The 7551-nt window shown below is 35.7% G+C and overlaps 1 pseudogene; it reads left to right on the forward strand.

Annotated features, from left to right (window-relative positions):
- LOC101575388 overlaps nt 1-7551 on the forward strand; it is a 42684-nt pseudogene that overhangs the window by 21034 nt on the left and 14099 nt on the right.

Below are 7551 nucleotides of genomic sequence, written 5' to 3' on the forward strand. Positions count from 1 at the left end.
TATATGCAGTGTATTATTTGTTGAAACTGTCCTTCCGATATGATTTGAAACTGTCTCATTGCTATCTGTTTGTCAATAAAACTTTGAAAAAAAATATTGAGACTTATTTTCATTTTTCTTTGATACCTTGAAAATTTCCTGTAATATTTGTGAAACTACATTTATCCAATAGTTTCCTTTTGTTTTTTTATTAATGTCTTTTAATGTTGCATAATGCTATGGCATGGAAGCAATGATATCCCTACTTGTAAAGAACTATAAAATCACAGGTAGATTTCAATTTTTTTTTTTATTGTCATTTCCTTAGTTTTCGTGAAACTCCAGAATATCGGTCTATAGTCGACAGTGTTTTAAAATATACTTCCCCTGATAGTACTGTAAAGGGGAGAAGTAGAATGTGTTGGAGGTACAGGTTATGCGTTCATCTCCAGGGTAGCAGTTGCCCCGAGGTCCTTTTGTGAGAAAAGCACACATTGTTTTCTCCTATGACAAAAGCTCCTTTGAAGAGCAGATAGCACTGAGACCAGTCAGAAAAACTTCAGGGAGCCTTTAATGTGAACGGCAGCAGGAAGAATGCTCAATGCAGCATAAAGGGAAACCAAATCAGTCACACATTCTGAAATTGGAAGAGGAGGAGGATTACCCCTGGAATCAGCACCACGGACAGAGATATCCCACTTCCCTCCCTGGTGAATGTCTCCTGATCATTTCATATCTTATTTCCATTGTGTTAATAATGCTATATAATACTCTCTTTTACTTTCATGCATTACATTCTTTATCAGAGCCATTCAGTGTACCTAAACTGTGGAAACAGATATTGTTTCATCACCCTGAGAAAATTTTGTTGTAGGAAAACTGAAACATTTAGAATCAAATGATATGGCTTTTGATGTACTTGATAGAAATGTTGTGTTGGATTAATTATTTAAATCTCAGTTTCCTCCTCCATAAAATGATATTTATCTCATATGATAATAATAATATTTGTAATTGAAGAATGCTGAATGTGCAAATGTGAAATATTTATTACAATAAAAACATTGTTGCGGAGCCCCTTCCACTCCACATCCAGTTTAAAAATACCCATCACACAGTTTTTGCTCACTTTCTGAGCACTTCTGGAAGTCACTTTTGGTGAGTGCTTTATTTGCTCTATCTGACTGTCACAGTGTCCTGAATCAATTCAAAATGCTTACAATCTTCATTTTTACTCCGGGGATGAGCCACATTTCCTGAATCAGGTAGACAGAGATACCCCTGGTGTGACATGTGTGCTTCTCCTCCCTATGGGATTCTCTGCTCGTACCTATGGTCATGGCTGTAATTCTCATCACCTTTATTTCCCTACCTAACCCTTTCTTGCATGTTGTAAAGACATTCTCAAAGCTGTCAGCTAATATGAGGAAGCTCACACAAAATATCTAAAAGCTAAGCTAGAAATCCATAGGTATGTCTAGGTAGTTAATGCTATATAAAGAAAACAAGATTTTAAAGGGCTTTCTTTTTTTGGTTTTTCTCGAAGAGAAAAGCATTCTAACTAAAAACAATCATGTCAAAGGAAGAGGGAAAGACACACTTTTGTCTCTAATAGTGAATCAGGACAGTTTCATGTAAAACATGTGACTTATGAGGGGGAGAGGCGAGATAGCTCAGTGGAATAAAGCACCTGCTTAGGCAAGTGCAGGGCCTGTGGTTTGATAAGTAGCATCACATGCTGCACACACACACACACACACACACACACACACACACACACACAATTGATAAATATAAATAAAAAGATTTGACTTTTGCAATTATTGAATGAAGCCTTTCTTTTTTTTTGCATAGCCTAGGAAAAGAAAATAATTTTCAGAACATGGTAATATATCATAGGTGAGTTTCATGTATTATTTATCAGAAAAGTGTTTAGCATAATAATTACTGCAGTAGTAGTTACTCTGAGAAACTAAATTCATTAACCTATTGTCATGACTCAATTTTAAACTCAAAACTTTTACCATAAGCTAATATAATTTATTTGTGATTTATGAAAATGTAAGGAAGTGGGTCATTTTCTATTAAGACCCTCATTTAAATTCCATTAAGCATGCAAAGCTTTTTTTTCCTCCTCCCTTCTTTTTGTAAAACAGGTCTGAATTTCTTGGAAAAAAAACTGTATTTTTAAAATATGAAAAACTAATCACCTCTATAACTTGACAGATAAAGTCACTTTACTCTGAAAACTTTTGATACATTTCTGTCTGGATTTAAATAGACTCTTAAAGTCAGTAAAACAAATTTGGGACCAGCCAGATAGCTCAGCAGACTAAAGGGCCTGCCTGGGCAGGCTCAGGGACCTGCTTTGTATGTTATGAGTTGGTACCAAAAGAAATGAGAAGACCTGATTAATATAGCTTCAGAGGTCTCAGAGATTAGTCTCTCTCTAAGTGAGCCCAGAGCCACAGAAACATCACACATTTATTGAGGGCTAACGGCAGGCTAAAGAATGTGCATAACTACTTTGATGAACAAAAACTACTCTATTGACTTCAGGCATTTATCTAAAACTAAGTTTACACAGCGCTAGCCATTAAATCCCAAGCAAGGGATGAAAGAACAAGCAGGGTGCCAGCCAGAGAAGCTGCTATCTGCAGCCTTCAATCCCAGCTTGCTGGAATTTACAAGAGAAACACTTCTCCTCGGGCTCTGTTTATAGCTCCTCATCCCCAGGGACATCAGGCTTTTGTCTCATATCTATATTTGTATATTTCCCCACTTTTGTTTTTAAGCTGAAATTTTTTTGAAGCATCATGGTGAGGACTGCAGGCTGTCGAACCATGGTTTGTTGCTGGACTCGTCCTCATTGGCAGGCTAAGCATGATATACAAACAGCCCAGAGACAACACAGACAAGTCATTACTACACTCCCACTAAACCATGGAATAACATGAAAAGTATTAAGGTTTTCAAGGCCATTAGAGATGCCTTGTAACAGACCAGTATCAGCCAATTCTGACAATTGTTTTACAAAGGTATTATCAATATGTTACTGAAGAGACAGGATCTCAGAGGTAATATTAGCAAGATACAATAAATGCCTTTTTGCATTTTCTCATAGGAAAGTGAGTTTGATTCCATGAAACTGGAATTACACAAAATGAAGAGGTTTTTCAACCACATTTTATTTTTTTAAAAATAATTTTATTGAGAAACAAATAGCAATGAGATAGTTTCAAAACCAATTACTAGCACAGCTTCAATAATTAATACATTGCATTGTTGTCTTAGTTGTTATTCATTGTAAAAGATGCAGACAGACATGATATCCTATCCATAGACACTATTAGAAAAGTATGACAAGGTTGTCTTGTATCACCAATCACATTATAAATGAAGTTGACATTGTAGATTGACAATTTGATCTCCTAGCACTGCAACAGCTTGTTCTAAATCATTTACCTTAATATGTAACTTTGAATCTATGTGTCTTTATGAAGTCCATAATTGTTCTGAGTCCTTGTGCCAGTGCTGCACAAAGTGAATTTGCACACCTTGGTGAGCGCTACTCCAGATGTAGCAGCTGTGGCTGTGACTGTTATTATTCCTAAAGGTATGGCTATTACAAGTTCAAGCATTCATTTTCCTCTCTTCTTTAGTGCATCCAGCAAATGCTGGAGCAGCATCCTGGAAGGAGAGTCTTGCCACAGGCATTATATTCATACAGGGTGCCAAATCCCAGTCCTTGCCTTGAGAATATAAATGCTATCCCTAGAAAAGTTAAGGCTAATAGAAGGATTTAGACATGTATATAAAGCACAATTGTGCCCTATAATGGTGTCGTTAGAAGGGTCTTGCAAGCAACAGGTAAAGGAGGTGAGCACATGCCTGTGCAAAATGTGTTGTGTTTCTTTTAAATTTTAGATGTAAATTTTAGTAGGATCAATTCCTCCACAAATAACCTTTCCATGATGACATAGATTCAATGAGGTAACAGACTTCCAAAAATTATGTTGAATTGGTTCCCCAGAAACATGAGGGACAATAGGGGACATTCTTCCTTCATATCACATTATGGTATCTTTGGTATTTTTAGTACTAGTATAAATCTCATCACTTCCATTTCATTTCCATCTTAACTCCTTCCCTTCCTCCATCCAGACTGGTCCACAAGGGCTGTACTCTATGACACTTCCATGGAAAGTATTAACCAACCCCTGGGCTGCTTCTCCTCTACACACTTCCCAGTGCACCCAATCACTGAGATAAGCAACATTGGTATTCCGGCAGGGTGGCAGATCTGGCGGTGGAACACTCCATCAACAACTATATCTTTAAATTTTTTTACTTGAAGAAGAAAGAGTTCCCCCTTGTTTCCTTTGCTCCCGTGTTACTATTTATTATATATAACCAAACTCATCTGATCGTTTTTATTTTATTTTTTAAATAGTTTTATTAAGAAACAAGTAGCAATGAGACAGTTTTAAAATCTATTAGTAGGACATTTTCAATAACTAATACATTGCATATTGTTCTCCTAGTGGTTATTCATTGTACAAGATGCAGACATGATATCCTGCCCACAATCACTATTAGAAGAAATCTTTCTATTCACTGAATTAAGAGAAAGTAGCTGTATATCTATTCCAACCACTTTGAATATACAGATACAAAATGGTCATTCATTTGTATCCCCCATTTTTGTTTAGTTTTGTCAGAGAAGGGTATTCCATTATCATTTAAGTATCTTAGGTCTTTTAATTCAACAAACTAATCCAATATAGTTCAGTAGTCCATAATAGTAGTGGGTTAGCAGAACTGGCAATGTCAGAAGTTGTTGACTTGAGCCTTTTACATACAGCTCAGTATATTAATGTGGATTTACATTCCATATTTTGTTTTTATACTTTTCTGCTGAATGGTAAAGACCAAGGTAAAGCAAGACCTTTAAGCAATGAGTTCCATTCCCAATACAATAGGCCCTTTTTTTTTCTTGCTGGAACTGCTGGTCTGTGGTCATGATAGGGGCCAGGTAACCAGGAACTTTCCTTCACTTATATGGGCATGGTAGTATCCCACCAGGGAACTCCTTTATTGAGTGATGGATTTGGAATGTAAATCTAATAACTAAAATTACCTTTAAAACTTATCAGAAGCAATAACAAAGCCATCACAGCAAGAAAAAAGTTGATACTATTTTTCTATCAAGTTACTTGTTTTTGCTCATTTTCTAGTCCTGACAAAGACTAGAAGATGAGCAAAAATCACACCAAAAACAACTTCTCCAGTATATCTTTTGTCTAACTATAGTCTGCAGCAGAAGATCTGTCTGGCAGTTATTTCTTTAAAAAATTAATGTAAATAGAGCTTTCTAAACAATTAATTGAGGTGCACACATGTGTATTTGCATAATATTTGCTCCTTTTCATTTAAGGAGCATTTCCTTTAAGCTTCTATTAGCTCATTTTATAACTGTACATGGATATTCTAATATTTAAGTCCCTGAGAATGTTAACAGACTAAAGATACATACTTTTACACAGAAATTTAGAAATCAAAACCATATACAACATGGTAGTAAGACACTCCTAATGATATTTTGTAATAAACTTTATTTTTTTCATAATTTTATTGACAGACGAATAGCAATGAGACAGTTTCAAATCAAATTGGTAGGACAGTTTCAAAAATTAATACATGGCATAATGTCTTCCTGGTGCTTATTTGCTGTACAGATTACAGACATGATATCCTATTTACAGACACTATTACAACAAATCCCTGTATTCGTTGAAAAGTAACTATATATCTATCCTAACCATTGTGAATACACACATACAAAATTGATGTTCATTTATATATCCTCACTTTTGTTTAGTTCTGTCATTTGAATATTATGGGTGTGTCAATTCAGCAAAATATTCTACAAGAGTCAAGAAATTCGTAATAGTATTGGCTCTTCCGCTTGACTGGAAGAGTCAGAAATTGTTGACCTGAGTCCCTACAGCTCAACGTAACACCATGGATTTACTTCTTGTACTTTGTTTTTATACTTTTCTGCTGGATGGTTAAGACCAAGGTAAAGCAGGACCTATGCAACAAGAGTTGGAGCTTTTGGGTCTGATAAGGTCACTGAAATCCCCTCAGGATTTATCCTGAGATCCTGTACCTCAGACTGTAGATCCTTTGTCAGTGTCAGCCATGTGGATGAGTCATGGTCATTGCTTGGCCAATGTGCTCCCCGTGAAAGCCTGAGAGAATGTTTTCTCTCCATGTGACTCTCCTTAGGCACACTCTACATCATCAATCACTTTCTTCTTTGGCCCCGTAATCTCCTTGATCAGAAAATTTGGGACATTAGAGTTACATGACGTTACAGTACAAGTTCTCATGTGTCTTGAGTCTTAATTGACCTTGGAAGGCTAGGGCAAAAATGCTGCCTTTCCTTGTAGCCTTCCTTTTTCTTTAATTTTTGTCTGAAAACTTAGGTTGTTAACCCTCCAGAAGACAATCTTATTGTTATTACCATACAACCTAGGCTGTTAAGCTTAACCTCACTATCTGTCTGAATATCAAACATCTTAGTCATAACATGAAATAGGTATTTTTCATCAAGTATTGATATGCTGAATTTTAAGTCACTACAAAATATGATGAAACAACTTTAAAAAAATTAAAATGTATTTTAAAAATAGTCATAAAGAATTACATAATTTTTATGTTTACACATAAGTCCAAAAATCTAACTATATACAACCTTGTAGTAGGACAGTCCCGCAACATTACTTTTCCTGTCTCCTGCCTTCATTCAACACCCCCTTCTTTTTGAACAGTCATCTACCTGAGAGACAGCACAGCAGCAACTAGCATGTCATGAGAAGCAGCCCATATTCAGAAAACCACAATGGCAGGCACTGCAAGCATGACCTTACTATTACAAATTGTGATCTTCAGTGCAGTTGCTTAGTTCACAGGTGTCTGAATATATAGTTAGTTAGCATGAGAATCTTTCCACTTAACTGCAAGATTCAAAAATCTTCTGAAGATTCTCAGGATCATTGCCTTACCCATTTTCTACATAAAACAGTATGGCTTGCCCCTCTCATGTTTCCTAGCTCTTTTCTTTGATCTCTTTTCATTTCCTTGTCCTCATGTTCTTGCTTTCCTTTAGTTGTATTGTACCTTTGTATTTGTATTTCTTCTTTTGAGTTCTTATACTAGGGAAACTATATGATACATATATATTTCTGGTTCATTTCACTTATAAGTATATCTTCAAGTGGCATCCACTTAAATATAAAGGCTTCGAGTTTATCATTCTTTATAGCTGAGTAATATTACATTGTATAAAAATACCACAACTTTTTCATCCATTCCTCAGGTGATGGGCATCTTGGTTGTTTCCAACATTTGGCTATCATAAATTGTGCTGCTATAAACATAGGCACACATATATCACTATGATATGATATTTTCAGATTCTCTGGAAAAATTCCCAGTAGAGGAATAGCTGGTTTAAATGGGATTTCCAGTTCAAGTTTTCTAACGATTCTCCACACTGATTTCCAT

The sequence above is a fragment of the Octodon degus genome, unplaced genomic scaffold (assembly GCF_000260255.1).
Source record: "Octodon degus isolate 3935 unplaced genomic scaffold, OctDeg1.0 scaffold00159, whole genome shotgun sequence".
Taxonomy (NCBI): Eukaryota; Metazoa; Chordata; class Mammalia; order Rodentia; family Octodontidae; genus Octodon; species Octodon degus.